We start from the raw sequence: 25058 nt of genomic DNA on the forward strand, positions 1-25058 counted from the left end.
ACTGTATAAAATAATGGGTTTCATTATGACATTTTCATACATGTATACAAATGTACTTCTACCACCCCATTACAATCAAGTCTTTAAAAAAAGATTTACTTTAATACTCTTCTGCCTGCATATATGTTTGTGTACTAAGTGTGTGCCTGGTGCCCATGGAGTCTAGAAGAGGATGTCAGATACCCCAGAACTGAGGTACAAATGGCTCCTAGCTACTATGTGGCTGCTGAGGCTTAAATCTGGGTCCTCTGGAAGAGCAACTTCTCTTCACCTCAGAGCCCCTATAACCAAGTTTAAAAGCTTATTTTCTGTACTACTTACCTTGCCCTTAGCATGTCTTACCTGAGGGCCATCAGATGGCTTGGGGGCAAAGCACTTACCGTCAAGCCTGACCCTAGAACCCACATGGTGGAAGGAGTAAACTCCCACAAGTTGTTCTCTGACCGTTTCATGCATACTAATTATAATATAAATGCTTTTTTAAAAAGCCTGTCCTGCCTGCTTACCTATTTATATGGTTAAGTACTTTATTTTCCTGACTAGAATCCTGTATCAACTCCAGTCTTCTATGCTGGCTCTTCTAGATCCTGGGCAGTACCATGTGTGCTCCTATTGGAAACTCAGTAATGAAATGAATACTTCTCCCTGGGCTTGGGGAGAAGCTGGCTGAGCACAAACACTCACTCTTCTGCTTCTTGACTATAGATGAATGGCCTCAAGGATCTGCTGCTGTCAACTTTCCCACGATCATGGACTGTAACCTCAACTATGAGCCAAAAATAAGCCAGTCCTTCCTTCCTTCAGGTCTTCCACAGAAAACTAGAAAGTAACTAGGACAGGGCAGAAGAGGAAAGCCATACCTGCCACAAAACATTTAATAGCCAAAGAGGGATAGCTTCCAAAGTCTTTTTTTTTTTTTTAAATATTTCATTTATTTATTATTATGTATACAACGCTCTGCATGTACACCTGCAGGCCAGAAGAGGACATTAGATCACATGTGGTTGCTGGGAATTGAACTCAGGACCTCTGGAAGAACAACAGTCAGTATTCTTAACCTCTGAGCCATCTCTCCAGCCTGCTTCCAATGTCTTTAATGACAACAGTAAGACAGTAGTTAAGTGATACTAGTAGGGTGACAGCAATATTTCATACGATTACTTTACATACTAGAGCTTTAATCTGAAGCTCTGTGTTGTATGTACAATCATATGACATACAACCATAGCACATATGTATATACATGCCACTACACTCCAGAAAACTTAAGGCAAAAAGAACAATTCAGTGTCTCACCTCATTTTACTCTTACAATTGTTTCACTGTGAATTAATTGTTATATTTCTAGCAACATGTACAGAAATAAGGCTTATACATACATTCCGTGTATACATACATGCCACCTTTTGTGACATTACCTGATGGTCAACTACTCTAAAAAAAATAAGCTCTCTAACATTACAGCCTTTTTCCCTACAAGTTATATTTCCCTTCTCAGTGAAATCACTCACGTATCCTTACCTTCTCTAACAATAGTTCTTTTTAAATATTTTTATATTCATTTTATTTGTGTGACTGGGTGTTTCTCTGTATGTATTTATATCATGTTCATGCCTGGTGCCTGGAGGCCAAAAGAGGTTCTCAGATCCTCAGATCCACTGAGCCACTAAGTAGGTGCTGGCAACAAAACCCAGGTTCTCTGCAAGAACAGCCAGTGCTCTTAACCACTGAACCGTCTCTCCTGCCCCAGAAGGAGTATCTTTTAAAGGTTTACTCTGGGGGCTATTTTTTTTTTCCAGCCCAGGTCCTCTCGTGACTCTCCTATTTGCTCCAGGCTCTAGAAGGCTGACTTCATAATCTTATGTTTTGCTGCCCTCCAATCTTCCATAGCATGGTCAGTAAGAATTATCCAAAGAACCCTGGTGTAGTGGTGCACACCTTTAATCCTAGCACTCGGGAGGCAGAGGCAGGAGGATTGCTGTTAGTTTGAGGCCAGCCTGGTCTACAAAGTGAGTCTAGGACAGCCAAAGCAACACAGAGAAACCCTGTCTCGAAAAACCAAAAACCAAAACAAACAAACAAACAAACAAAAAACAAGAAGAAGGAGAAGAAGAGGAAGGAAGAAGAGGAGGAGGAGGAGGAGAAGAAGAATTATCCACTAAAAGAAGCAAAGACTGGTTAAGTTTGTTACTTCCCCCGCTTCCTCCTGTGGTCATACAAGGGCTGCATCCACTCAGGCCACAGTTCTCATCACATGGTCCTGCGTCTGCTGTAACAGCTGTAGGAAATTCTAGTAACTACTGCCTTTGTTCCTTTAGACCTATTTTTAACAGGATTGCAGTTGTTGGCTACATTTGGGGTGTTTCACCGTTCTTTATTAATTTCCTTATGGCGAACTACATCTTTATGAACTGTCATTAAATTTTCTTCTATTCTTTGGCTTGACTTTGCCATCACTGCATGGATTCTAATAGAAGTATCTTCTGTAAGTGCGGCACTTAAAGCCATCATTAACTCTTTATCCTCACCCTGGAAAATTTCCTCCTATCTTTTCCTTCTTCATATATTCTCCTCTAGGAGTCCTCCAAAAGCTTCCTGAGAAAGAATACATTTTTATGAGACTTTGATTGACTTGGTACCAAAACAGGTCCTATCCTAGAGACAGTCTTTTGCTTCTCTGCCTCCAACATGAACTCACAGCCTCATCCAAGAACTCCCTGGCATATGCTGCACAGGAGCTCCCCCTGACCTACACCTCCAGCCACTTTGGCTTTTTGCTGTTCATTCCGTGGAAACATTTACAGTGAGAGCAGCCTCTCCACCCCAGCTGTGTAAGGAAGAGGTGATGTGAGTAGAGAGGAGGCACGTAAGATGGGGGAAGGAGTGGGAGGATGCAAGAACACAAAGCAAGTCCGGCATGGGTGGATGAAAATGCCATAAAGAAATCCATTACTTTGTCTGCTAACTTAAAATAAGTTAGGGGAGGCCAGCAGGGTGTTTTTCAGTTCAGAGTGCTTCTTGCTCTTCTATGGGATCCAAGTTTGGTTGCCAGTATCCCCTCAAGCAATGCCGATAACTCCAATGCTAGGGGATACAGTGTCCCCTTCTGGCCTTGGGGGTCACCACCATACACAAGGACATACACTCACACCAACATGACATATGTAAATAAAAGTAAAAAAAACTTTCAAAAATTAGTTTTTAAAAAGGTAATATAAACACATAAAAAGTTTTACTTTTCCATAGTTTCTGTATTTTTGGGATATGACCAATAATGTTCAGTGATGGGAACTATACATAGAAATAGACTGTATTATTGATGCTACTTAATATTTTTAAAGGGAAATTTCTACCAAAAAATAAAATTACTTTATTAATTCTTTTAGAAATTATTCACATATAATGTATTTCTATAAGGATAGCCACTGTAATATTGTAACTTCAGGAGATAATATTCCCCCAATAGTAAATTGAATAAACTATTAAAAATAAAGAATCCAAATAGAAAAGCCAATAAATACATTAAAGAAAAAATCCATATAATGGGATACAACCAAACTTTAAAAGTTATACTGTTACAGCTACTAGCTACAGGTAGATGCTGAACACTTGAAATATTACTGGATTAATTGAAGAACAAAATTTTAAATTTAACTTTAATTTAAATTTAATGACTGATATAGAAAACGTTTAAATATCCTGGAGCAATTTATGTATGTTATTTTACTTTTTAAACTATAAACTTAAGTGCCTCACTTGACAAGGGAGATTGGTTCTAAGATGTGCACCATTAGACAGATTACTGTAAACATCAGAGAGCATAGTCAGGAACTCCGTATAAACCAATTCCATGTGGACATTTGAGCCAATCAAGGCAAAGGGAAAAGCTCCAAAGCCTAAGGCAATTGCTGGTGCTAAAAGACCACACACCATTTCACTGTAAATATATTTCTGTAAAGAAAGGAATTCACATTAAAATATTAAAGTACCTTATAGTACAGCAAATACATAAACCAGTAGCAGTTGGTTACTGCCATTTATGCAACTACATTGCTATATGCTTTTATATGGTGGTACTGTACCAGGTTTGTTTATACTTACATCACCACAAACACTTAGTAAGTTGTACTATACAGACCAATAGATGACATCGGAATTTCAGCTCCATTATGACAATACAGTACTAATATATGGTCTCCTAATCAAAATATTGTTATGTAGTTCATAAATACTTCCAATGAAAAACTATGTGCTACCAGTATAAAATACACACTATTTCAAAGGCTTGCTATTTTAAAAGGCTTAAACTATATTATTTTTATATTTAGTACATATTGATGTGGCTAGAATTTTTATATACTCTGTAAGATGTACTATAATTTTCTTTCTGCCTCCCTCCCTGGGGTGACTCTACTCCTAGTCTACACTTCTAGATCTTTACTTTTGTTCACCTTTGGTATTTCAGCATGAAGCTCCAGATGAGGTGATACGACACAAAGGCAGGCGAAAAGAGCAAGTTTCAAAAGAGCATTTGTGTATCACTCACTTTTGCAAAAGCACAGAAACAGTTTATAACGCTATTAACAAAAATTGGGAAAACATACACAACTCTTTAAAGATTTACTTTATGTGAATGAACATTTTGCCTATATGTATATATGAGTGTGCCTGGTACCTAAAAGTACATTGACTCACACAGAACTAAAGTTCCAAACAGTTGTGAGTCACTGGCTGCTGGGAACTGAACTTGTTGCCTTTGTAATTTCAGAGGTTAAGAACACTGCCTGTTCTTCCAAAGGCCCTGATTTCAATTCCCGGCAACCACACAGTGGCTCACAACCATCTATACTGAGATCTCGTGTCCTCTTCTGACAGGTAGGTGGACATGCAGGCAAAACACTGTTATACTTAATAAATAAATATTTTTTTAAAAAGCATAGTTCTTAAATTTCAAGGGACACCAGCATTTTAAAATGTATCATACTGAAGATGTGTATGGTGTAGGGGCTGATCAATTTCCTATTATGTTGAGGCTTTAGGTTTGATTCCCTAAGCTGTACAAATGCAAAAAGTCAGGTTCATAACTTCTGACTGCATTCTCTATCATATTAATAACTCACAACAATAAGGGGCAGAGAAACAACTCAAAAAGTACAAACACTTGCTGTGCAAGCATGATCACCTGAATTTGATCCCTGAACCTATGATGCAAAGAGAGAACTGGGTAACTTCAAACAACTTTGTCTTTGACCTCCACATGCATGCCACAGAACACACCTATATGTACGTGTATACACACACACACACACACACACACACACACACACAGACACCTCACATACAATAACAATGAATTTTTAAAAAACACAATAACAAATTCTCTAAGAATTCTAGTTATTAAACTCGCACGGCTACTGCTTTGCTCTGAACGCATTCACTATGGATCCCCTCCATCCCCTCCAATCCGCCATTTTCCTTAATACGTGCTTACACAAAGTTTTAGATCTCTAAAACATCTTTAGAAGGTATTTCAGCCTCTAACACTGGCTGATTTACATCCTACCAGAGGAAATCTCAAAGGTTGGCAAAGTAGTAGATGATTACCTCTATCTTGATGGCTAGCTGGGTGCACAAATTACAAGTTCTGGGGGAAGGGTATTGCTTTGTCAATGAAGATATAACAAATAATCACTTTAGGGTTAGCAGGACAGGAATATTATCAAAACTGAAAACTCTAAAGACACAGCCAGACCAATCTTACAGTTACGCTGAAGAAGCAACAGAATTTTCAGGACTACAAATGAGGATGAAGACTCCTGACAATGGAAATGGAGAACACCTATGTCACCAAGCAAGAACATAATGACCCTCTGGTGCCACAGCACAGACAAGGATACAGGTGATGCTCGTCTGAGCAGTCTTAGGGAGAGAGCATGGTATAAGTATCACTCTTAGCAGATCGACACGACTGTCAATCTTGTCATTAAAAGGGATTAGCTACACTTTTACTCAAGAATGTTCAGTACTCAATTGGTACAAAACACTTGGATAGTCACTGACAAGAAAGAGATTAACAAGGCAGAATTCTTGTCCTTTGTTTGGCTGCTGTTGTTTTGAGATCAAGTCTTAGGTAGCCCAGCCAAGATAGTGGGGTCCTCACTCTGCAGCTTATACATTAACATGCAGCCAGCCTTTACTGCTTTTCAGCTCTACATCTAAGAAACCTAGAATCTACCATTGAAATCAAACAGAACTTTTGTTCTCAATACAATGTTAATGGTTAACTGCTGTTCCAGAACTACAGAATAAGAGCATCCTAAGAGAACTTGCATAAAAGGAGAATACAAAGCGCAACAGATTCATCACACAAAGGTTAAAAAAAAAAGTATTAATACAAACATATTAAATACTGGTAAAATTACACAAACGCCTTTTCAAACACCACTGAATTTTGGCTCTGCCATTTAATAATATATGGAACGAGCCACCTTGAATCCCAGCACTTGGAAGGCAGAGGCAGGCAGATCTCTGAGTTCAAAGATAGCCTGGCAGATTCATGGGCTTGCCGGCTACAGTGAGCGGCAGGCCTGCAAAGAGCACTGTCTCCAACAGTAAGATAGACAACTTCTAAGGGGCAAGACTTGAAATCACCTGTCTTCTACATACATGTACCTGCAAATACACACAAAGTTAAGAAAAACTGAACAGAATTCTTTTAATTTCCAAATTCTTGCTGGGCAGTGCGGGCAGCCCCCTTTAATCCCAGCACAAAGGAGGCAGAGGCAGGTGGATCTCTGTGAATTCAAGGGTAGCCTGGTCTAACGAATGAGTTCTAGGACAGCCAAGGACACACAGAGAAACCCTGTCTCAAAAAACCAAACCAAATTCAAATTCTTAGTTCATGAGGTAACCAGGATTGAAAAGCTTCAATATTAAGTTCAAAGTTAAGATTTAAGCAAATGGTAAAAATGGGATTAAGCACATAGGACGTTCCATCCTGAACTGCTTCTCACAATACACTTCTTTTAAGTTTAAGATTTTATTTTATAAGCATTAATGTTTCTCCTGCATGCATATATATGAAGCATGCGTGCCTACCTGGTGCCCATGGCGGTTAGGAGGAGGCTTGGATTCCGTGGGAGTTACAGATGGTTGTGACCACCACATGGGTCCTGGGAACTGAACCTGGGTCCTTTACAAGAGCAACAAGTACTCCTCACTCCTGGGCCATCTCTCCAGCCCTACTAAATACCCAGCACCAAATACAGAGGTCTCCTTCTCATTCCTGGAGATTCTCCAATTCTTCCTTCAGAGAGCAACTGAGACTCTTTTAATTCCCATCTACCTCCATCTACCCGCAGTATGCTGCAGATCTCAAGACTGCCTCCACTTCAGATGTCAGCCTTAGGTCTTGAGTTTCCTGTAATTCTGACCATGGAGTTATTTATTAACTATGGGTTCCCATGATCCCTGACTCATGTTCAAGAATTTGACAGAATGGCTCAGGAACTCAAGAAGGCACTTTGCATATACTCTCTGGTTTTGCATGAAAGAATACAACTTTAGAACACCCAAATGGGAGAGATGCACAGGGTCAAGCTATGGTCCCTGTGTCTCTGACACACAAACCAATCCAGAAGGCTCTGAATGCTATGGCTATCATTTAGAGTTTTTGTTTTTTTAATATAAGCTTTATTTTCACAGCCTGACTGATTTAATCATTAGCCACTGGTGACTACTCCAGCTCCTCGGAGGTACAGAAGCAACCTGTAATCAAGTCTTGATTTTTCTGGTGACCACTCCCAGCCTGAAGCATTTAAGGGGCCCAGGCAAGAAGTGCCTCACTGCAACAAAAGACACTCTTATCACTAAGGAAATTCCAAGGGATTTAAAAGCTCGATGTCAGGAACGGAGTACAAAGACCAGACCCATTTCTCACTACATCACAGCCACGCTAAGCACTAAGATACTCAGATAAAAAGACGTTGTTTCTACCCACACTGAGCTAACAGGTAATCTGCTCAAGACCCTTCACTCTAACTCAAACACGATTTTAAACACTAAGTAAAGTTGAAGATAGCTTTTTTCAACGTGATTTTAATCTCATCAAAAAGACCATGCTAAGTCTGTCTTAAGCAGGCTACACTACAAAGAAAATTACAGAAATTGAGATTAAAATGAATTCCAATTTTTGCTATCACTTACAATATGATTTTGGATAAAATAATTTGAGTCTAATTTCCTCATTTGCCAAAGAGAGAATACTAATAAAAACTTGGAAATGTGGTTGCTAATACTTAAGGAATACAAAGGCAACAACAGCACACTGCTTACCACATCACGAGATGAAACAAAGAATACCGCTTGAGTTAAGAATTAGGGAAAAGCAAAAGGCAATATGATTTAGTCACAACATATATTTACTGCTTTAAAACAATATAAGAGAATTAAAAGAGAGATGATTATTATGGGGAGTGAAGAGATGGCTCAGTGGTTAAAAGACCTGGCTGATCTTCCAGAGGACCCAGGTTGAACACCCAGCACCCACACAACGGCTTACAACATCTGTAACTCCAGTTTCAGGGGATCCAATGCCCTCCTCTGGCCTCCAGAACACAGGTGCACAGACACACATGCAGGGAAAACATCCATATACATACAAAAAAATTTTTTTTCAAAAAGGTGGTTATTTTTATTAAGTCTCCAAAAACCTACTAACTTTCCTTGGCTAACTACTAAACATCTATTAATTGAATCATTTTCAAAATGATTCACATGTATTGTCCTTACATGGATCAAACCATTAAAATGACCAAGCCTAACAAATGGAGTTCAGTTTTTGGGGCCAACATGGTAGAGAGAACTAACTTCCGAAAGTTGTCCACAGATCTGCATACTTGCTTTGTACCACATCCATTACAACACACACACACACACACACACACACACACACACACACACACACACAATTTTTTAGATCCCAAATCCATTAGAAATTTTAAGAAGGTTAGATACTAATTAAATTTATTTATTTAGCCGGGCGTGGTGGCGCATGCCTTTAATCCCAGCACTTGGGAGGCAGAGGCAGGCGGATCGCTGTGAGTTCGAGGCCAGCCTGGTCTACAAAGTGAGTCTAGGATGGCCAAGGCTACATAGAGAAACCCTGTCTCGGAAAAACCAAAAAAAAAAAAAAAAATTTTATTTATTTAGTTTTTTATTATTTATTTATTTTTTGATACTAATTAAATTTAAACTAAATGTTTCCTCTGAAACTCTTATTTCCCTGATTATTTGGGGGGGGGGGCGGTGGATTAGGGTGTTGACTTAAAGGACAGATGCATACGCAAAGCCCAAAGGTCAAGTCAAGCACACCCTTGTTTTTACAGGTAAAGTAATACACTGCATAAAGACTGAGTCAGGACAGACTACATTAAGACACTGATCCCAAAAGACTATAATGCATCGCATTTGTGCTGATGCTGGTGTAAACAAAACCTACTGCATATAAAAGTACAGTATGTACAATTATGTGCAGCATGAACACTTGATAATGACAACAAATTACACCACTGGACTGTTCTTATTATTTCTAATATACTTGTAATCATTATTTCGGAGTCTACTCCTACTTATAAGAAGCAGGGGGGCAGCACATTGTGCTGAAACAGCTGTACACACTGCATCCAGAGGGCTCAGAGTCACTAACCTGGGCCATCTCAGTTTATGTAAGCACAGTTTGTGATGTTTACAACGTGAAAAAACTTACCTAATGAACATATACCTGTCAGTAAGTGAAGCACAGCCATAAAGTTTTTATTGGAGCATAGTCATGGTTGTTTGGGTAACTACCTTTGCACTCAACAGTAGAACTGAATGCCTACAACAGAGACAAAAACGACCCATGAAGCTTAAAATATTTACAGAAAGTAATCTTCCCCTGCCTTAAGAGATCAAAATACAACCCAAGAGGCCTCAAAAACTTTTATGTTTAGGGTCTTTGGGAGAATTATTAACTGAAAAAGGAAACATAAACCTAAAAAACAAGAAGGCTAAATGCTTGAATTCCTATGTTAAATTTTTGTTTTGTTTTGTTTTTTGTTTTTTGAGACAGGGTTTCTCTGTGTAGCCTTGGCTGTCCTTGACTCACTTTGTAGACCAGGCTGGCTTCAAACTCACAGCGATCCACCAGCCTCTGCCTCCCAAGTGCTGAGATTAAAGGCGTGTGCCACCACCGCCCAGCTCCTTTGTCAAAGGTTGGATAAAGCATTTTAAAAACTTGGCAAATTTAACAGCTCAATTGTTAAGTTACTGATATCTTAATCTTGACAATTAATCTGTAGTTTGATGGAAGAAAACTTCACAACTCAAAAAATACGTAATGAGGATGTAGGTTTTTCCATTCATTCACGTTCTGTAATGGTACTGAACTCAAAATCAAACAATCTGACACTTATTTTATATTTCATTTCACTTTTTAACATGCTCATTAGCAAGCAATCCACGCTGACCAGCCCACCAATGTATGTGATGTCTAAGATATTCTGGTAAGGAAGTAGAATGAACTTTATTTCTTTAAAGTTTCTAAACTTTCAAGATAAAACCTCAAAATTAAATAGCGTTGTCTTTGTTTAAATTAAAATTCCGGTGGAAACAGCTGTACATACATAGCTGGAATCACAGTACTCATTAGGCTGAAGCAGGACACTGAGTTGAGGCTAGCCTGGGCAATACTGTAATATGTATATATTATGCATTTATACTGTATCATAGTATGCATATATAATGCACAGCATAACAAATTATATTACTGAAATGCTTTTACTATTTATACTATGCTTCTAACCACTATTTTGGAGTCTACTCCTATTTAAAATATATAGTCACTGTCTTTAATGGATAGCTCCACACTTCTTACCAACAGACTGAATTAAGATTTCCAGACCAGCCATGCACGGTGGCACACACCTGTAACTCCAGCACTGGGGAGGCAGAGGCAGGTGGATCTCTGTAAGTTCAAGGCCAGCCTGGTCTACAAAGCAAGTCCAGAATAGCCAGGACTATTACATAGAAAACCTTGTCTCAACACACGCGCGCGCGCGCGCACACACACACACACACACACACACACACAAACACACACAGATTTCTAGACCAATATGCCTCAAATTTTATTTTTCTGCATTGCAACCACAACAGTATCCTTTTAGTTCTTCAAGTGAGCATTTGGTTACCTATGCTTCTGTATGTTCCCCTATTGAGCGCCTTCCTACACATGTGTTGTATGCTGGGGGGGGTTGGTTTTTTGAGATAAGGTTCATTCACTCTGCAGCTCAGGCTGTCCCAGAAAGCACTCTGTGGCTCAGGCTGGCCTCAAAGGTAATTCTCCTGCCTCAACCTCCCATGTGCTGGGATTACACACGAGTCATCACAACTAACTTCAATAGAAGCTTTTCTTCAAACCATCTAGGTCAAGTTCATTTACTCTATACTCACATAAAGTTAAGAGTGTAGACTAAGAAATGGCAAAGCTCACCTACACAAAAAGCTCACTCATCACAAAAAGGTGGCGATGGAAGCAGCCAGTGCTTGGCTTGATTACCCTGCTTACCATACGTCAGTAAACTATTCAGAGGAGGCAACCTGTATATGGGACTATTTGTATACTGGGCCCGACAGTATTATAACCTGGGAAAGAGCACCTCACCACCACTGCATTTCTCAGAACATATTCCTGTCATAAGTGATGTATGAACCATAAAGTTTTGTTGTAATCATCATGTTCACTTGGGCAACTATCTTTGCACTCTAACAAGAAAGCTGAATACCCACAACAGAGATTTATGTTTCTCTCCCAGAGCTGAGGACTGAACTCAGGGCCTTGTGCTTCAAGCGCTCTATCACTGAACTAAATCCCCAACCCCACAACAGAGGTTCTTTGCTACCTGAGGAAATTGTCAAGTGTGCAAACTGAATTAATTTTTTTTTATCAACCTGAAATTCTTGCTTGGATGGCCTCATCCTTTATAAGGAATAAAATTTCCTCCAAGGCATTTCTCTAGATTCTAGATTCCAAGATATATGCTGTTTGACCTTTTTCTCTTTGAGATTTTTTTCCCTCTAAATTATAACTTTTACTTTGAAATTCATATGCAGTTGTAAGAAAATATACAGAGCTTCTACTCTTTGCTAGCTTTTTCAACTACAGTGCAGTATCACAACCACATGCTTGGAAGTGTTGGCAAGACCTCCCCACGCCAATCTTCATAAGGAGCCTTGGCAAAGCCCTTTCAAAATCACACCTGTAACCCTTGGCAACAACTAATGTGCGCACCCATTCTTTTTGTTTGTTTGTTTTTCAAGTCAGGGTTTCTCTATGTAGTCCCAGCTATCCTACAACTCACTCTGTAGACCAGGCCAGCCTCAAACTCACAGCGATCCACTTGCCTCTGTGCGCCACCACCGCCTGGCTGGCTCATCCACTCTTAATCCGCCATTTCAGGTACCTCTGTAAGTGGGACCACACAGTAAGTGCTTGAGACATCCCCAGCAGCGCCTGCAGAGTCATCCACGTTACGCCCATCTTCATATGCTTCTTTTAGTTGCTGGGTATACCTCACTATCCCATTGCCTCAGTATTATTAGGAGACAAGGGTTTTCACTAGCAATTAAGTTTCTATCAACATCTGTATAAAAACCCCAAAACAAAACCCCGCAACTCACTTTCTAAAGCCATTTTAACAGCATGTCTAGATAAGCCCTGTGTGAAGACTGTTTATTACAGTGATACACGTAACATTCTTTGTTCACTTTGTAACTTTAAAGAAGAGTTCTTCAGACTGCAAACTCCATTATGTATCAGGAAAGTTTAGGTCCAGGACTGAGGAGATGGCTTAACTAATAGAGCACTTGCTGTGCAAGGATTAAGATGAGTTCAATTCCCAGAGCCCACATGAGAAAGCTTAGCTGTTGTGGCTCTCATACTTGCAAGATAAGCTCCTAGGGACTCAGTGGCCAAGCAGCCTAGCCTAACCTTTGTGCCCCAGGCCACTGAGATGAACTCTCAGAAGAAGGAGATGGACAGGTACTGCACAACATCAAAGGTGGATCTCTAACACATGCGCACTAGCACGAGCACACACACATGCAAAGGAATTTTAACATGTAAAACAAGAACCTTAATTCTCCTCATTTTCTACAGCACCTTAATCTATCAAATCTTTAATCTTCTTTCTCTTTCCCTTTCTTTCTCGGCAGTATAAAAACTGAGTTACAACCACTCCACCCCAACCGCTGACCGCCTTCAGTTTAAGAATGTTAATGTGCATTAGTTTGGAAAAAAAGAAATCCAAAATGATTTTTGTTTAAAATAACCCTAGAAGCACACAAGTCTGACTCAGCACTGAAAAGCTAGTATGAATCATAATAACAGATTAATAGGGGGTTAAAAGAAACTATGATCATCTCAACAGATGCAGAAAAGATATGACAAAATTTGATATTCATTTATGACAAAACAAAACAAAAAACACCTCAATAACCTGGGAAACACTATCTTCACTTAGTTTGAAGAACCCATAAAATGACCTATATTTTAAAAGTGAAAATGGAATGTTTTCCCTTTAAGACAATAAGCAAGTCAAGGAGATCATCTTTTATCTATTCTGTTTTAAATCACTGGAGATCCTAGCCAGTTTAAAAGAGAGGAAAAAAATTTAAGAAAATAAAAAGCATTCAGACTAAAATGAAAAAAGTGTTTTCTTTATACTACAACTCTTTAATTAGAAAATCCCAATGTATCAACCCCTCCCTGGAAAAAAAAAAAGGGAAGTCAATAAATGAGTCTAGTTAAAAAAGAAAGAAAGAAAGAAAGAAAGAAAGAAAGAAAGAAAGAAAGAGAAAGAAAGGCTGGAGAGATGGCTCAGCAGGTGAGGACAGGCGCTGCTCCTGCAGAGGAAGCAGGTTTGATGAACAGCACCCACATGGTGACTGACTATCCAGAACACCAGGTTCAGGGGCTCTGACATTCTTTTATGACCTCACCAGGCATGCACTTGGTGCACAAACATACATTCAAGCTAGCCACTCATACATATAAAGTAAAATAAATCTTTTTTAAAAATTAACTTTAAAATGGTAGTGTGCAGAGCATGGCACTAAATACAGTCCCAGCTACCTGGCAGACTGAGGCAGGGGGATCATTTGAGCTCAGCATTTCAAGGTTAGTCCAGAGAACAAAAGCAAAATACTGCGTCAAAAAAAGGGGCGGGGGTGGGGAGGGAGAAGAAGGGGGGTGCAATGATGCATGCCTGTGACCTCCAATGCTTCAGAAGCAGAGGCAGGATTTTGGTAGTTCAAGACTAGCTTGGGCAACATAATGGGACCCTGTCTCAAAAGACATACAAAAACAAAACATAAAGTCAACTTATACAAATAATTCAATTTCCACATATTTGTCATAAATAAGAACTATTTTTAATTAGTATTTTGCCATTTATAACAAAAAGACTGAATACTTAAATCTGCAGGATCTCTACATTGAAAAAGAATCTTAAAACTCACATGAATAAAATCAAAGACCAAAATAAATGAGGAGCCATGCAGTATTATAAATTACTAGGTCCCTCATGTCCCATGCCTGCTACCAACAACCTGAATCTAGGTATTATATGGAAAAGCAATGGAACTAAAATAACCCCAATGAGCTTGAAAAAGAATACTTGGGAGTATTCACATCACCGTTTGCTTAGACATGTTTATTACATGATAATCAAGACAATATATTCTTAGTAAAAAGACAGATGAGTAGATTAACAAACATACCAATGTGTGTTGTTTTGACAAAAACATGGGGCATTTCAATAAGTAGTCCTTCCAAGTGTCATGAACTAACAAGACAAAGAAATGAAACTACTTGTATTTTTTACTTTACATTAAAATTAATATAACTTGGGGGAAAAGTAAAGAAAAAGGATCTCAGTGAGCCTGGGTAAGGCAGATTTCCTCGAATACAATATCACAGATGAGATCCATAAAATAAACAATTGCTCATTTGGGCTTCATCTAAGTTTACAATGTCAACACTTCAAATACAGTTAGGATGAACGAAAAGGTTAATAGGTGAGGAGAAAAACCTTGGCAAATTACTGACAAAAGAAAGGACTATCAAAACTTGGGCTGGGTTGTAGTTCTGCTGAAAGCACAGCTTGATTCTCTCAAAACTCAACAATAAGAAAGTGGAAGTCTGGCAAGCTGGTCCATGCAATGGTCCCAGGTATTGGGGAGACTGAGGCAGGAAGATCAAAACTCCAAGGACAATTTGGACAACAGAGTAAGACAGTTCTAGAAATAAATTAAAAAATAAATGGTAAATAAATAAAAATGGACAAAGAATTTAGAATTTTTTTGAACAAAAAGTGCAAATAAGCACATGAAATAATAGTCAACACCACTGGTTTTAAGGGAATTGTAATTTTAAAACTACCATGACATACTGCTGTATGCCTATTGGAATGGCTAAAATGAGAGAGAGTGATTATACCAAGTGCTGCTAAGGTGTAAACTACAGGAGCGCTCTTACATCGCCCGAGGGAACACAAAGGGGTTCATCTACTTTGAAGAGAATTTCACAGGTGCACTAGGTTCCCAGGCAGCTCCAACAAACACCACAAACACAATAACCTTTAAAGCAACACATACTTAAGAAATTTTAATTCCATAAATTAGAAGCCAGACAGGTTTCCTAGGCTAAAATTAAAATGTTATCAGAGCCCCCCTTCCTGCCCCACCAAGGTGCCAACGGCTGCTCCAAGTCCTACTTCCTGAACACCAGGCTCCTTCCTCCACTTGCGGCTTCTTTTCTTCCAGCTTCAAACACACCAGCTTTATTTCATTATTAGAAGCTGTTTCTACTGCTGCATCTTTTGGCTTTTTTTCTAATTTCCTCCTCCTCTTTCTCCTTTTAAACACCCGTGATAAATATCAAGATATTTAGGCCCACCTGAATAACCTCCATATTCTAAAGACAGCTGATTAACAACTTTAATTAAATTGACAGGTAATCATCTATATTCACAGGCTCTCATCATTAGAGTATCTTCAAGGGCCATTATTTTGCCTACTGAAGATGGGTTTTGATTTTGCTGCTGTTTCATTTCATTTTAAATACAGTTAAGCTCACATTTGCTCATGTGACCCAGGAGTCCCACTTGTCAGTATCTACCCTAGAGAAAGGAAGACATGCTCACGCTAAAACAAACAAACACCTATGCACATAGATTTATGGCAGCCTTATAGATAATCACACAAGGCTGAGAACAACTTAAATGTCCTTCAGCTGGTAAATGGATACACAAATGCTGTTATATTCATATAAGAGAACACTGGGCTTAGCAGTAAGCTGGAGGGAACTGTGGATATGCTCAGAACGGATGACTCTAAAATACATCAGAAAAGCAGAGATGGAGCTTGCTTCGGCAACACATATACTAACACTGGCAAGATAAGCATGGCATTTACACAGACTGCAGTATGCAAATGCAGGGAGTGTTCCACACCTTTACATGGACTGCAAGGCACGGCCTGTATGAGGAAAAGATCTCAAGAAGAGAGTTAAAGGGATGAAAGAACAGAATGAAGAAGGCCAGTAGGACTGAAAAGCCAAGGTTGGTGCTGACAGAAGCAGGTGTTTAAGGTGGTAACAAGCCTGATGAGGGACGAAAATCTCCAGTCCAAGCTTTGTAACAACACTCAACATCTCAAAACACACCTCCCCGAAGAGTAAGGATTCCGTGTGTACATCTCAAAACACACCCTCCCCGAAGAGTAAGGATTCCGTGTGTACATCTCAAAACACACCCTCCCCGAAGAGGAAGGATTCCGTGTGTACATCTCAAAACACACCCTCCCCGAAGAGGAAGGATTCCGTGTGTACATCTCAAAACACACCCTCCCCGAAGAGTAAGGATTCCGTGTGTACATCTCAAAACACACCCTCCCCGAAGAGGAAGGATTCCGTGTGTCCCCGTGTGCCTTTGTGTTCCACAGTGGAACTTCCACAAGAGGATTTGATAAACTGTAAAAAACTTCAAATGAATGAGGGAAAAAAAGGCCAACTACTGTTACGACAAATTAAATGATATCTTAAAAAGGGAAAGTATAGAGAGGGAAATCATTAGTGGCCAGGAGTAAAGGGTTTGGGGAAAGGCTGACTTTTAAAAAGGACAGCACATAAAACTGTTCTGTTTCTTGACTGTGCCAATATATAAAATTTTAATATCTTTTTAGAAAGGAAACAAATACATAATTTCTCATCCAGATGGTCAGAAAATTTTAAATCTGACAATGCTAACCATGGCCAAAGATGAGAAATCACTTCCACTCACAGACTAAATATAGGAAAGAAAAAATTCACTTGCCCTTAAAGGATAATCTGGGAGTAACCAGTCAAGTTGAAAACGCACATCAACCCCACTGTCAGCGAGTCCCTTTGCAGGTGGTATTCATTCTGGGAAACCACACATTTTCCAGATACACAGAAGGATAATCATTAAGCATTGTTCGAAGTATTGAAAAAAACCATTTAGGGGCTGGAGAGATGGCTCAGAGGTTAAGAACACTGCCTACTGTTCCAAAGGACCTGAGTTCAATTCCCAGCAACCGCATGGTGGTTCACAACCATCTATAATGACATCTTGTGCCCTCTTCTGGCTTGCAGGTGTACATGCAGACAAAACATTGTATACAAAATAAATTTTTAAAAAGAAAAAAAAATTAGAAAAACAGGCAGAAGGGTGAAGAGCAGGACAGCACACCCACTGTCAGTTATTTATATGATGTGCAGCAAGCACCTTACTGATTACAGTTGGGTAGGGTGAGCAGCTGGGCGTGGAGGCACAAACACCTGTAATGCCAGTACTTGGAGTCTAAAACAAGAGAATAGGAGTTGGGCCAGTCTGGATTACACCCCCAGCTGGAGGCCAGCTTGTGCTACTTACAAGACAAGACACTGAGGAGAAGGGGCAGAAAAGCAATGAAGTATGCAGCATTCAGTTCCAACTCAACACCACTGCTTAGCACTTTCCTGTAATCCTCACTTCCCCATCCCTGGAAAATGAAAAGGTTGGATCACATACATGATAAGATTACTTCCAACCTAATGACCCTGTGATTCAGCTAAGTGTATAATAAAAATAAATTGTATTCTAAAACACGTATCTCAAGGTACTACTTTTCCCAAACACTCTGAAATAAGGAAAACAGAAATAGGACACATTCATGTAATGATGCGTAAGTAGAGATTCTTTTTCTCTTAAAACATTTCTAACATACTGTTAATTGTAAGCGTATTTGTAAAGAAGACATGAATTTCACCTGTGAAGAGATTATAGTAGCTTAAAAACTACCGTCTTGAATTTTTAAGTCTTGTTACTGTGACAGTCAAATATGTGTTACCTTGGTAAAACTACAGTGCTCACGTGGGTCAAATTTGAGTGTAGATATTAACAATGGGAAGGTATTCTGTAGTCGTGTCTAACATATATGATCAAGTGACTGTAAGATTATCTTCAGTTATGTGAGTTTATTAACACATGCAGTGCACAGGTTATAGGAGAAACCTCAACAGGAGAACGCCAAACAGTGGCCTAGAGCTCTGCTATACACAGTATCTTAAAGAACAGTAGGATTTTAGACACAAGACAGATGGCAGATTTAGCTTTCACAGGTGGGAAATTATGGAGAGTGAGTCTGAGGTTTTCAATCAGACCACAAAACAGGAGGCTGAGGGGGGCTTGTTGTTAAGAGAATATACTGCTCTTGCAGAGGCCCCAAGTTATGTTCCCAGCATCCACAACGATGCCTCACAAAAGTCTCTAACTCCAGTTCTACGGGGATTCGATGCCTTTGACTTCCAATGGCACATGACTCACATGGAAATAGCCGCCCCGCCCCGACACACACACACACAATTTGAAATAAAACATAAATCTTATTTTTAAATCAATTTAGAAGATTATACACACGGCTAACCCACTGTACAGCTTTGGCTCACTCTCCACCTTTACTTGCCAAATTCAAGGTGATGACTTTTGGTCATTCGTAGCAAATTTACCCAATTTTAAAAAGATGATGAATCCTTTTCATATTTTCATCTGTTTTATCTATAAAGCTCATTAAAATTTAATGTTAGTCTGCTACAACAGTCTAGAATGACTTTTAAAACAAGAAATTGTGTCCACAGGAGTCCTATAAAAGACAGTTCATCTTCAAAAAAGGGTATTAAATAATGTTCATTACGGCCAATACTTAAACTTCAAAGACACCAACACATCAGATAATTTGTTCCTGTTGCAAAATTCAACAAGTTATTAATTTCTGGCATAACTTAAAAGGATAACTATAATGCTATCATTAAAACATGATAGTGCCTTATTAAAAGTAGAAATACCTTTCATCTTGCCCCGCTAAATCAAAACTTCAGAATTCTACACTGGCTTTCCAAATCTAAACGCTTCAAACTCTAAAGAAGCCACAGCACACTAGTTCTAAACGCCCCGCGGCCCCCAGCGCTGGCATCAATTTTAAAGTATCTTGGAAAACTTTTCGACCGAAACTAAATTCCACACAACATTACTGTGTGTCAATCAGCTGGACAGAAGGTGAGCTATCCTTAGTAAGTTACATAATTTGCAACAAGGATCGTTCCGAGCGGCGTCCTTTGAAAGTAACTCAACGAGCGTTTACAGGCTTCAAAGTTCAATTTAACAACAATCCCCGTGTAAGTTCTAAGAGAGCACTAAGGACACCCGGGTTTCTTTAGCAGTGGTCACAAGGAAGCAGGAACTGTTTATCTGAAGAACGCACCGAGTAGCAGAACACCAGGAGCTGACTCAGGCACAGGAACGCTGGCTGCATTCCGTCTTCCGCGGGAAAGTGTTTCCCAGGCTGGTTCCCCGGCCGGGCCAGGGAAAAGGCGGGGGTGGGGTGGGGTGGGGTGAGTCCCCGGGACTCGCGAACTCCCGGCCTGGGCGCAAGGAAGGCGACTCCCTACCGCGCCCCCCGCAACTCCGGCTCGGGGTGGCCGGCGACCGCGCCAAGGTGCGTCCCCGACCGGCACCGCGCAGACACCGTTCCTCCGAGGGACAAAGGTTGGGCTGGCACCACCGCGCCGGGCTCAGCCTGGGGTACCCAAGGGACCCTGGCGGTGCGGCGGGACGGGGACGGGGTACGAGCCCCGGCGCCCCTCCCCCGCCGCGCTCCTCCCGGGAACCTGTTGATTAAGATCGCCACAGCCCCGCCGCTACAGCCCGCCCCTTACCTCCGCGCCCCGGCGGCGGCCGCCGATCCGCTCGCCCTCCGTCGCTCCTCGTCGCGGCCCAAGCGACAGGGGGCCGCCCGCCCTCAAAACGCCGGATAAAGAATCCCGAAACTCCCCCTTGCGCGCACACACACACACACACACACACACACACACACACACACACACGCACAACCTCCGAGTCCTTAGTCCCCGCCCACTCCCCGCCGCCAGCCTCCTCCGTCGCCGCCGTCGCCAGCAACCAACTCCTCCTCGAGACCGCGCGAGACCGGCCCCCGCGGCTGACGCGAGGCCGCGCACGCGCCCCCGGGACTCTCGGCGTAGCGGGCCCGCCAATCCCAGGCCGCCCTCCCCCCTGCGCGCCCCGCCCACCGCCCGGAGAGGCCGGGACGCACCGTCCAATCAGGAGTCCGCGCGGGGAAGGGGCCCGCTCATTGGTCCGCTCTGTTCCCGGGGCGCTCGGCCGCGCGCGCGCTCCCGCGTCTCTAACTACTAGGAGGCGCTCGCTCCGACTGCCGCGTCCCCCTCGCCGCCTCCGCCCGGCCCCTCTGCGCCTGGGCAAACAGTCGGGAAGATCCTATTCCCTTTGAAGAGATTCCTGTTGTCCTGTCAGGAACGCCAAAAAAAAAAAAAAAAAAAAAAAAAGGTCAACAGTCACTTAAACAACCGTGACGCAAACACCTGGATGTGTATGAAGTGCGGCACAATTCCGCCCCCCCGGCCCCCGCATCCCCGATTCTGAAAATCAGGAAGGATGCCAAGGGCCACATCTGTTGTCACCGAATTCTCGGGAGAGAATTTGGAGTTACATAGGCCAGTCCCAGCGCGAGACCATGCTGTTAGGACATGCGTATGCCACCATCTGAAAAGGGTGGACACAAAAGTGCAGTGAAAGTGAGTCCACGAAGAACTGGAGTTGGAGCAAACAGAAATATGTTCAATGCAGAAAATGCCTTTTTTTTTTTTTAAATAACCAAAATCCATTGCCTCAGCCCGTTGTGTTTTCTCCAGGGGCTCCTGGCGTAGACAACTGTCCTTCAATGCCTTCTTATATGCGAGTTATGTCTTTATTTTTTCCCACCATGGTTTTTGAACATCATTCCCAATATACCCAGGCCCCTCCCACTTTTGCACATCCTTACCCTTTTTCGTCCTATAGTTTGTTAGTGTCCCCAGGGAATACTACGTTTTCTGAATTAAGCAACCCATCAGTTCAGGTGTTTAATATCTTTTTGGATTCTACCCTTCCTGAGTGATCAACCTTAAATCTTACTGGCAGGCTATAAGTGTTCTATAGTACTTAAAGCAGTTTATTAGTGTCTAGAAAGACAGAGCGAAGAGCAGAACTCTGTGACAGACCACCAAAGACCTCTTTTTCTCTGTCAAACGTTCCTCAGTGGACTTTGAGTACAGATGGACAACTTCCAAATCTATGAAACTGAACTGTCTTCTTATTTCTTACTCTTCACAAAGAAGTGAGAATTTGTGAACTGCAAGTAAACTGTCTCCAGAATTCCTAGACACTGTTAGCAAAAGGTTAGTCCTTTCTCCTTTTTAAATATCTAAAACACTCAGTATTTAATACATAAAATACAAACCCTCTAGTTCCTAAAAAGTTGTGGTTTTTTTTTTGTTTGTTTGTTTGTTTTGGAAATGTTGATGTTTTGGCTAGCTTTCTCTTGTTGTTGGGACTGCTCTGTGCATTTTAGTGTGTTTGACAAAATAGTTTCCATCTGTAGATTCCAGGCACATCTCCCTTTCCAACTGTGATAAAGATGTTTACAGACAGGGAGGGGCAATCACCTCCAGTTATGGACCACTAATTTAGCTTTTCAAAGAAATGGTCTCTATGCATAGTGCTGTTTTTGACAAAGACATTTATTTATTTATTTTTTATTTTGTGTGTATGAGTGTTTGCCTGCACTTACGTATGTGCACCACCTACTTGCCCGGTGCAGAGATCTTTGGTTTCGCTGACATTCAGGTTACAGATAGTCATGTGCAGCCATATGGGTGCTGGGAACTGAGTCCAGGTCCTCTTCAAGAGCAGCACACACTCTCAACCACTTATCTTTCCTGCCCTCCAGGAAGTGTTCCTTCTCGTACCTTCCAATAGCCCAGATCAAGACAATTTTCCAAAACATTTTCTCCCAAATGAGCACCCTCTTGGGTGCCTTGCCTTCCTTTCCAAGCTGCTTAGGCTCCCCCGCCCCCCACTTAGGATCCACTCTGACTGATAAAATTATAATCACTGTTAATGTGAAATAGTGGAACAGCTGCTACTGTCAAAATAGGGGAGATTCTTTTATAAAGCACAGTGAAATTTTGTTATTTTACATCCTAAGAGTAGTTTCATGTTTTAAAGAGAAGACTACGGAGACTATGAAACCTACACTTTGGTGAATAGAACCTTTCCTAGACCCCCAGAAGACACTAATTATGGGCGTTTCATAAAAAGATAATAAAAATAAAAGAAGTGTAGCTGTAAGAGTGGAAAGTATAAAAGCTGCCGGCAAAGTGATTGGGATTCTATGATGTGAGTGTGTGGCAAAGCCTTCCTGGGCTTACGTTTTCTCTTTTGTAATGTAACATAGTTTTTGTTTCCGATGTTATGACTAGTGGCGTCTAGTGGGTAGCATGGGAGTTAAGACAGTGTAACATTCATCCTAAGATGGAATAAAATAGGTAATTGGTAAGTCATTTAGAACCTCCTGGTTGAAGAATTGTTCGTCCTTGTCAGAGTGCAGTGCACCTGCTGAGTCACCCTGGCAAATTTGTAACTAAAGGTTATGGATGGATAGAGAATGCCACACTGTAAGAGCAAGAGCAAGAAGAACAGCCATAGTACATGTCCTTCCTCCTTCTACATCTTGGTATCTGCTTACGTCATCTGCTACTGTGTTAAGTTAGTAAAGGCCATGCTATGTTAAATTGGGATGTTTTTTAGCCACTTGTAAAGTCTGAAATCTAAAATCTCAGATTTCAAGGTGCTACCACTTATCATTATTTTTGAAATCCTTGACCATGGACACGTGTCTTCTTTTTGTGTCAGTAAAGGAGGTTTTCATAACTGAATTAGTTGCCTAAGCACTTTCTTTCTTTTTCTTTTTTTTAACTGAAAGTGGCTCTCAATATACAGACCAGGCTGGCCTTGAACCTGCAATTCTTGGCCTTCCTAGTACAACGATTATAGGCATGTGTCACCGTGCCGGGCTTTTGTTAATCATTTTTAATAGTTTGAGCTATATAATGTGATTTTAAAAGCAGAAACCCAGTGAGACGGAAGCTGCAAAACAAGTTTGTTTCTAAGCTAAAAACATTAAACAGTTGCTATCGCGAGGAATGAGAAGTTCCACTGTCTGTGACGGGCATCAACCCACTCAGTGGAGGCCAGTGTCACTCGATTGTCCTTAACAAATTTTTACTCTAGTAAAAACGTTTATTGAACACGCCGCTGTAATAAGCATTGCACTGTAGCAATTGAAACAGCTGATAGACCCAGTCTGTCCCGAAGGAGTTCACAGTAAATGGGGAAGGGACAAGATAGGTACAAACAGTGAGAAAGTATGGAAAATGAAATTAAGGAATCAAAGGGCGAGGGCAGAGAATAAACCACAGTTGGAATACTTAGAATAACGGGAGAGTAGGTAGGAGTTGAGATTTTGATTAAAGGCTACAACATTTGTTAGATTGGAGAAATAAGTTGAAGAAATCTATTGTATAAAATAGTGACTGTAGTTAAGCATCTATACTTGAAAAACAGTAAATTCTAAGGTTCTCACCACAAAAGAGTAAGCATATAAGGAAGTGCTGATTAGCTCATTTTAGCCATTCTGTAAATACCTACATATTTGAAAACATGTTATACATCCAAAATATATGCCATTTTCATGAGTTAAAATTTTAATTAAATTTAAAATAAAGACACTGCCCTAGCTGTTTTCACCACTGTTGTTATAAAACCTGAGAAACACAGGAAAAGGGCTTGTTTGGGCTCAAGGTTTTAGACCATGGCTACTTATCACCCTGGCTTTTGGGTGCGTACTCCTGGATGTGGGAACATGTAGTGGGACAAAGCAACCCATGTCATGGATGACAGGAGGCTGAGAAAGAGAAAGAGAGGAGGGGTCTGGGAACAAGGGATAGTCCTCAAAGGTCAAGGACAGTGACCAGCTTCTTCCAAATCCCGCCTCATAAGAGCCCATTCAACTGTGACGTTTGTTCAATGCATTAATCCATTGATGAAGCCGACATCCTCTCAAGGTTGGGATTTGAGAGGGACGCTGAGGCAAACTGTTCTTTTGGGTAGGAGATTTATTAGGAGAGCTATTGACGTTATGGACAGATAGACAGATAACCCCAATGCAAGGGCTCAGAGAAGTTAGGCTCCAAGCTATAGATAGGCAGAGAGCATGACAGGCCGTCTGATCAGAGTTCAGTCACATGAGGCACAGTCGGGGGTCCTTTCTTGCCGGAAGGGGTTGGTTTTGTAGTACTGCTTGCAGTTAAGACTGTCTCTGGTGGCTGGGAGGGGAGGGCTCCTACATTCCAGGAAAGGAATTAGTGACTGACCCTGAGGATGTAAGGGAAGTGGGGGAGGGTACATTTAATTAAGATATACCAGCTAGGCTAGTAGTCCTCTGATGTCTGGCAGCCTGAGCCTTTACATTTCCTCGAGGGAGTGGGAATTGCATTAGGACATTTGCTTTTCTCTTGCACCTGGGGAGTCTGTTAGGTAGAGGTT

The 25058-nt window shown here is 41.0% G+C and overlaps 2 protein-coding genes across 14 annotated transcripts in view; both read right to left on the reverse strand.

Moving 5' to 3' along the window:
- PALS1 (protein associated with LIN7 1, MAGUK p55 family member) overlaps positions 1 to 20521 on the reverse strand; it is an 87505-nt gene extending 66984 nt beyond the window's left edge. For 2 of the 13 annotated variants that reach the window (XM_084792869.1, XM_084792871.1), the window contains exons 1-2: positions 20315 to 20521; positions 17994 to 18102 (exon numbers count right to left, since the gene is read on the reverse strand). The gene's annotated coding sequence lies outside the window, so the exon portion shown is untranslated. Of the gene's footprint in view, positions 1 to 9766; positions 9878 to 17993; positions 18103 to 19860; positions 20064 to 20314 lie in introns of those variants that run through there. The other 11 variants (XM_084792860.1, XM_084792865.1, XM_084792867.1 and 8 more) reach the window with 10 other exon arrangements.
- A 262-nt stretch (positions 20522 to 20783) lies between these two features.
- Positions 20784 to 25058, reverse strand: part of GARIN2 (golgi associated RAB2 interactor family member 2) — a 45925-nt gene continuing 41650 nt past the window's right edge. Inside the window, exon 9 of the mRNA XM_084792878.1 lies at positions 20784 to 20920. The gene's annotated coding sequence lies outside the window, so the exon portion shown is untranslated. The remainder of the gene's footprint in view (positions 20921 to 25058) is intronic.

The sequence above is a fragment of the Acomys minous genome, assembly GCF_964271855.1.
Source record: "Acomys minous genome assembly, chromosome: 8".
Taxonomy (NCBI): Eukaryota; Metazoa; Chordata; class Mammalia; order Rodentia; family Muridae; genus Acomys; species Acomys minous.